General features: G+C 39.7%; 1 protein-coding gene across 3 annotated transcripts in view; it reads right to left on the reverse strand.

Moving 5' to 3' along the window:
* Positions 1-3,604, reverse strand: part of LOC114559111 (nuclear receptor coactivator 3) — a 61,839-nt gene extending 58,235 nt beyond the window's left edge. For 2 of the 3 annotated variants that reach the window (XM_028583566.1, XM_028583567.1), the window contains exon 1: positions 3,476-3,604. The gene's annotated coding sequence lies outside the window, so the exon portion shown is untranslated. Of the gene's footprint in view, positions 1-910; positions 951-3,475 lie in introns of all 3 variants that reach the window. The other variant, XM_028583568.1, reaches the window with a different exon arrangement.
* Between the last annotated feature and the right edge of the window lie 3,941 nt (positions 3,605-7,545).

A 7,545-nucleotide genomic window follows, 5' to 3' on the forward strand; every position in this document is an offset into this window, starting at 1 on the left:
CACGGTTCGAATCACGCTTTTCAATTTTCGGATCAGCAGAAAAAAAATGGGGGAATTAATGATTTATTAATGTAACAACTTTAATTTTGAACAATAACTTCTTTCATCAGTGGATTGCTGTTAAACGACAAAAACAGATGAGAAAAGGGTATTTTACAATAACTTTGAATGCATCACAAGGTTTACCAGTTTTAAGTAAACGCAACCTTTATTCACGCCTGTCACGCCTTACAAGAACAATGCTGTTTCTTTTTTCCACGTCTTTTACATTAATCCTTGACTGTTGCTGGATGCTGATTGCCCGGGACGTGCAGCTTTAGCCTCAAAATGTTAGCATTGTTTAATATATGTAGCTATCAAATGCATTTTTAAGACCCATTTTTTAAGATTCCCATTTTTAAGTCAGAAATCAGAATCAAGTACCCATTGTTTAAAAATTATTATTTATATATACATTTTATATTACTTTTGAGTTATAAATCTCCCTTTTATGCTAATTGTATAATTAATTTTATTTAGGAAGCGTTCTTGAATGGCTGCTTTTTAAGATACATTTTAATGGTTTCCTTTGTTGAATTTTAAATTTTTTTTTCTTATCCTCAAAACAAGGTATTGGAAAAACTATTGTCTTGGTATAGAAGTCGAAACTCAAAATACCAGATTGTCATTGGTATCAAAAAAGTTACCTAACCCTGGTTGTTTGGGACAAGTCTAGTAAGACCGCATCAAATCAAGCGTGTAGGGTATTCATCGCTCAGACTGGAGATGTCAGAGTAAAGGACAAAAATAAGTGAGATAAAAAAAAAAAAAAAAAAAAAAGACCCCTCCTCCACAGAGTGAAATCAATGAGAGCTGGTGAAGATGCATTGGAGAGGGTCGCCAACAACAACTGGACAACAGTTCAACTCACTTCACTGCAGTTGGGGAAGGCAGGGGACAGCGAGAGAGACCTACCACAGAGAGAAGAGAGAGCAAAGAATGCGGTCTGTTTAAATAAGAGAACTTCCTGATTCCACAAAAAAGGTAAAAAAAAAAATTACAGATCAGAGGCTGTAACAAGTTTAGGAAAAGACAGAAAAGACAAAAATGCCAGGTAGAATTCCAGCAAGAGGCTCCACCTGAGCCCCTCCCCTTATCCACACACTCACACACAAACATAGAGCTTCCCAGGCCGGTGTGTGATGTCCTGCCGTCCTCCCGCTCAGCCTCGTGAGCCCTGACCCCAGCGCCTGACCCAGACACCAGCATCCCCTGCTAACCTCTTTCCCCTTTTTCCCCCCCCATTCAGCAAACATCATGAATCACTGTCACCCTCCTCCTCCTTGTCCACGCATTCATTCCACCATCCACTTAGCGAAGACCCCTCACGGGTCCGAGCAGCTTGCCCACACCCCTCACCAGTCTATCTTCCCTTTAATTTCTTGTGAGCAGGTTGTAGGCGTGTGTCGGTCTGCACGTGTGCAGAGACTTGGGCCACAGAGTTGACTGTAAATCTGTCAAAAGAGGGTTGCCATGGAACGAGACAAGAGCTTCTCATCACCTCACCCGGGCAGCAGACAGAAAATTCAGCTGCAAGAGCTGAAACAGTTAACGATACGTTGATCGATAGAAAACAAATCGCCAACAATTTTGATAATCAATTCATTGTTTAAGCCCTTAACAAGCAGCCGCTTTTCAAGAGTTGACAAACTATAAAATAAATTGAAAGCAGAAAGAACAGTGAGACAAGAACCTAATATTACCACCACGACAACATCTTGTAATAGGAATGCATACAAAACAGAGCAGTAAAATAAACAGAATAGTCAAAAAAAAAAAAAAAAAAAAAAAAAAAAAAAAAGACCTCACAGTACATTTTCACCATGATTGTGCCTCTGTAGATTTGGTTCAGTACCACTTTGGCTAATTCTGACCTTTTGATTGTAAACCTTTCAGGAGAAAACAGAAGAGTAATAATTTTGTATTCTCTGGTTGCAGCTTCTCCAATGTGAGTATTTGCTGCTTTTCTCTGATTTATATCACTGTAAACTGAATATCTTTGGATTTTGGACTGTTGGTTGGACAAAATACGACATTTGAAGATGTCAACTATTACTCTGGGAAACTCGGATGGACATCTTTTTTCATAATTTTATATTATTAATATTTTAAAATTATTTTTTCACATTTCATAGATGAAATATTAGAATTATCATTAGTTGCAGCCTTACTCAGCCACAACGCCAACATATCGAAATTTAAACACTGACTTCAGTGTAATTAACTCAACCTCACATCCCTTATCTGTCCACACTTACACACAAAACCATTGGCATCGCTTCCATTCAACTACTGTTTACACACACTGAAGGGTAGACTGCTATTTTCCAGTGTGAGCAGGTATTGTAATAGGGATCTGGTGTCATACTCAAGGACATGGTGCTTTTCATGCACACACACACACACACACAAACACCACACTGACTGGCTGTTTCGGGGATCAGACCATGGACCTTCAGGGTTATGCACAGGGCCACGTTGCTGCCCCCTGCAGATATACAGTGAGACAAATTATTAAGGATGAATCAGATGACAGGAGGATTGGTGTATGATGGAGACCTAAGAGGGAATAACACGAGCACAGCGACCATTCACTCTTTCACCTCACATTTATAGGCAATGCATGCCCCATTCAGTGCACCGACTTGCACACTGGAGACATACAGTAGAGTCAGTGCACTTTTTTTTTTTTTTTTTTTTTATCTCTCAGCAGTCGGGACCCGAGAACGCAGGCTGGTTGACTGACAGACAGTTAGTCTGCATCGTCTGCCTCCTCCCGTATGGCATATGGCAACAAAACCAGTCAAATACACCAGTAGCCTCTCTAAAATATGACGCATATGGCACACAGTTGAGCATGTCTGCATGCACTTGATCAACAAACATTTCGGTCCAGATTCCCTAATATTGCGACAGCGTCAGGCTCAGCTGTCGTATAGTTCCCTCCCGACTATCACGGACAGGCGACAGAAAATAGTTAACTATCATCCTGATTGTGTGTGTTTAAGCGTGAGTATGCGAGTGTTCACGTGTGTGTGTGTGTGTATGCTCTCCCCAAAAAAACTTCCCGATGCTCTGTACCTATCTGGAAACACTTCTGTGATCCCACCAGCTTGTGCGTAAACTGGACAGCTTTGCGTGATCAAGTTAAGTTTATCCCCAAAAATCTGGTCCATTTAATTTGCAGTGCTGACAAACAAACAGGACACCTAGCGTGCACTTCACCGCCGTCATGAAACAGGTTAGTAAATCTTTGCTGTCATGTACTAAATGACCATGCACTGTGCCCTCTCCGCACCGTAGCGATGCCAATATTGTGTGTGCACTGAAGCTGGGAACAGAAGTCAGTACATTTCCGTCCTCTATCGAAATGCAAACCAAAAGCAAAGTCGCGTTAAATTAGCTGAATGATAGCAAACACGCTGCACGAGCTTACCTTGTGGACGTATCTCTCTACCGGATCGATAATTTCTTCTTTACACCATTAACTCTCCGCCATCTTCGGCACTGTTTGTTTAAATGGGAAACACTCCCGAAGCCCAAGAAGCCAGTTCTGTAAGTTGAGGCGTCGCGGGGGCTCCTGGGTAAAGGAGTTCGTTCGAATGAAAAGCCGCGCTTCCGGGTGCTTCGTCCAACCAGGATACGGACTACAGGCAGACTCCACCACCGAAGGGGGGTGGAGGTAGGGGGGTTGACTGGGAAACAGGCTGTTTGTCTAGCAGCCTACAGACGGATGTCAGCGACGAGACCAGAGCAGAGAGAGAAGGCACGGTGTGTATTTTAAGTTAAATGGAAAGCAAACACTCAATTGTTTGCTTCGTGGGGCCCGGAGGATGAAAAAAGCACAATTTCCAGACTTTCCACCAAAGAGAAGGCGTTTGGCTGGAGGGGATGACACAGAAGTAACGTTACACAACCTAAAGTTGAGAGCAAATTAGGACGCGGTGGTCCTATCCTTATCTGATAATGATGAGTTGGTATATTTGGATGAATTAAAGTCTCGTTTATGTGCCAGTATAATTAGTTCTACCCTTTCAAAGGACCACTAGTGGTTTTTCATGTTTTAGCCAATTCATTACAAATCTTCCACTTTACCTCAGCTTACCATTTTGTAAAACATGCTTTTCGGTTTTAGAAATGTTGATGTAGGATACACGTCTACAGATTCAGTTTCAATTAATTTCCTTACATTATTAGATTAGATTCAACTTAATTGTCATTGCACAGTGTAAAGGTACCGAGATGCATTTAACCAGAAGTGCAAAAAAAAAAAAAGTACAGTGCAGATTAATGTAAATATGCACAGTGTTTAATGAAAACCCTACACTAAGATACAGTAGGCTACTCGCTTTTATCTTTTATATTTTCTCTTACTATATCTATTGTTATGCACCAATATAGCCTACCAAAGCAAATTTCTTGTAAAAACCTACTTGGCAATAAACCTGATTCTGATTAATCCATCACAGTGAATATCAAATCTGGATTAATTTTTTTCCACATTATTGTCAAGAAGTATCACAGTGCAGAGTTTAAAAATCAGTTGGCGCTTTAATGACAGCATGCACAAATAATGTCAGTGACCAAAGTTAATGCAGACTTAACTAAATGTAAGCAAGTTTCAAGAGTCTGTTCTTGATTTTCATACTATATAGAAATTGCTGTAAACCAACTGCTGCCTAGAATGGTAGAAGAAAAAAAAACACATACACAACTGTACAGAATATCAGCAAAACATTTAAAGTATACATGATTTGTAGTTATGGAACTAAAATGTGCAAAAACACTAGTATTGGCGTTTAAATTTCATCTTCAATTGCCATATTTATAGCCTAATAATGTTTTAGGGCTGAAGAGGTAAAACCATCCAATATATCACAAGAAAATAGCAAAGATAAGAGACTTGCAAATTTTATGGAGCAGGTGTTTTTCATATTAATAATCATCATTGAATAATACATATTATTCTGAAATGGGCTATTACTGAAAAAATATATATACTCTAATACTTTTTGTACTTTAAAGTAAATTTTTTTTAAATGCATAACTTTTACGTGTAACAGAGTATTTCTCCTACTTTTACTTAAGTAAAATATTTGAGTATCTTCCACCTCTGCGATTAATCTATTATCAAATAAGTAACGTTCTGTCAATCAAGTAATCGTTTTATCTCTAATTCATCAGTATTTTCTTTTTCCTAAATACTTAATGTAAATATTATTTTGTAGACCATGGAGTTGTGAGTAAAATGTGCAATGGTAGCAATATGTGCAACATAAGTAATGTGGCATTAAGAAATAGGTTTTAGATCATTTTAACATCAAAGGGTGAGAAATGTTGTCATATTTTGGTCTTTGTAAAACAGAAACCCTCAGCTGAATCACTTTGTGACAAAAGTCCCCAAACTTAGATATAACCAATTAATATGGCACACTTTAGTGACTAAGAAAATAATATTTTTTGTATACTAAAATCAAAATGTTAGGGGCATTTTATAGTATAATGTGCTTCAGTATCTTGTTGTTTTTCTATCAAAATTCAGGTTTTCCTTCCTCATGAAGCAAAAACAAATGCCAAAATGCTAAAATGTCACTTCACATCCTGCAGGCTTTTATTTATTGTGTTTTTTTACAGGAGCCAGCCTTCTGTGAACTTGGTTTGTTTCACCGGAGGGACTGTGGCTCCTTCAGGCCTCCTATCTCTTATAGATGAGGTCCATATGTGGTCTCCATATGTGAGCTGGCAGGGTCAGCGTGGAGCAGTGACGTCGGAGCCGGCTGGCCTATGAACTGGGACACGTCGGCACAGTGCCCTGACTGCTGCCAAGATATACAAGGCAGGGACTGATAGCACCAAACTGGCGTCTAAAACACACACACACACACACACACACACGCACACACGCACACACACACACACACACACACACACACAGTGAGTAGGCTAAGGATCCTGTTGTGTCAGTGACAGTGGTAATGAAAGAAGTTGAGAACAGGAAGGTGAGAGAGAAGTGAGACAAGATGATGAGATACTCGAGTTTAGTTTAAGACAGTTTATGAAGACGCAGAGAGAAGATCACAGATAATGATAAATGGTGCCTATTGCCTGAAGAGAAGGGTAGCTGGGAAAACCTAAAGGTGTTAAAGAAACACAAAGTATGAAAAGGGGAGAGACGAAGCAAGTGTGGAGTTGTCAGTGTGATGGAGCAGAGGAAGTGCTGTAGCTCAAAGGAACACAGACGGAGTGAAAATAAGGTAAACGCATACCACCTTTGACTGGAAAAGTGAGGGAGGGAGGGCAGAGAAAAGAGTAAGAGACTACTGAGAGTACGAAGATGTTGAAATAGGGTTGTGGAAAAGGCTTAAAGCAATTAGCCTCATGGGTCAGGTATAATTCATCAGGCAATACTAAAAGAACCGCTAAGGAGAAGAAAAATGTGATTAGAATATAACTCAGAGAGGGATGCCAAACTGTGAATGTTCTTGAAAAGCAAAGATTACATTTGTAAGATCCTGAGAATTTAATTTCAGTAGGGCTACTACTGAACCAATGTTCAACTGCTCATTTTACCAAAACAACCGATTAAACAAATGCGTATGCTTAGTGTTGCACTGTAACCCTGTAATACACACATTCACACACACACACACACACACACACACACACACACACACACACACACACACACACACACTCAGAGACATACTTACAGGGATAAGTCCTAGCCAAAGGATTTACAGTTTTAAGCCTTCTTTAATATAAATTAGACTTGGAGCACATTTGAGACCATTGGCAGGCTGCACTGAACCAATGTGTAAAATCTAAATGCAGGTATAAGGTGAGAAACTGTTATCTTGTATGTGTAATGGTCAGGATTGAGTTTGATATAAATTGACAATGGCAGAGAGAAGATACTGTATGTTGGAAAGCTGTGGCATGTTGTAATGCATGACCACAACAACATATAACAGAGTGTATTGACTGTTTTACATTACTATCATTAAAGAGTAACTGAAAGCAGCACTCCAGTGTGTCAGTAGTACACTGTGACATCACTAAAGCCCCTTTTCCACTGGACAAAACCCCCCCACAAAAACTCAGTAAATAACATCTGGCTTTTGTCTTTAGTGGTAAAGGTTACAATCGGACAAATGAGTACAGTAGTCATGAGTATTTATCGGCTCCAGCTCTGATCGGCGGTGATGGAAACATGACACCCGGATGGACACGCTAATCTTTGCCTCTTTTCCGGTGCAATGCTATGACTCTTTGTCATCTCAGACACAAATTCCATCTGTCTCCGTGCAAGCAGCGCTCAAACATCAACCAAATTAGTCAGCACCAAGTTTGAAAGAGAGACTGAATAAGTAACAGATATAAAAAACAAAAAGTGACCACCGTAACATTTTCACTGGCCTTCATGCTGCTTTGTAGTGTTTACTAACCCTGTTTTCCAGCACACGCATGACATTGAACGTGACCCACTAGAAAAACAAAACAGAAAGG

Source organism: Perca flavescens, chromosome 7 (genome assembly GCF_004354835.1).
Source record: "Perca flavescens isolate YP-PL-M2 chromosome 7, PFLA_1.0, whole genome shotgun sequence".
Lineage (NCBI taxonomy): Eukaryota > Metazoa > Chordata > Actinopteri > Perciformes > Percidae > Perca > Perca flavescens.